The following is a 503-nucleotide window of genomic DNA, read 5'->3' as shown; positions in this document are numbered from 1 at the left end:
TTTCTCTTCCTTACAAAGACCCATTTGTATCCCACTGGTTTGACATCTCTAGGTGTCAAGATTATAGGGCCAAAAACGCCTCTCTTTCTCAATGATTCTAACTCCACGTTTATAGCTTGTTTCCATTTGATCCAATCTGATCTTAGCATGCATTCTTGTATGGACGTGGGTTCTAGATCCTCATCTTTATCCATGATCTCAAGTGCTACCTTGTATGCAAATAAATCATCAACGTTGATATCTTTTCTGTTCCATTGTTTTCCAGACATCACATGGTCTATAGAGATCTCTTGGTTGTCCGGCTCTTGTGTCCCGTGAAGTCCAGCGTCCCGGACCTCACTATGAGGAACGGCCGGATCATCGGGTGTGGTCGGTACGCTTGGCTCGACCATTCTGGTCGGATCGACCGATCCATCTATGTCCTGGACGGTTTCGTTGATGCTCTCGGATCCAGCACCTTTCTTGGATTTCCGAGGCTGTTTGTCTTTGGAACCAATTGGTCT

This window comes from Brassica oleracea, chromosome C2 (genome assembly GCF_000695525.1).
Source record: "Brassica oleracea var. oleracea cultivar TO1000 chromosome C2, BOL, whole genome shotgun sequence".
NCBI lineage: Eukaryota > Viridiplantae > Streptophyta > Magnoliopsida > Brassicales > Brassicaceae > Brassica > Brassica oleracea.
Note: the sequence above shows the minus strand (reverse complement) of the source record.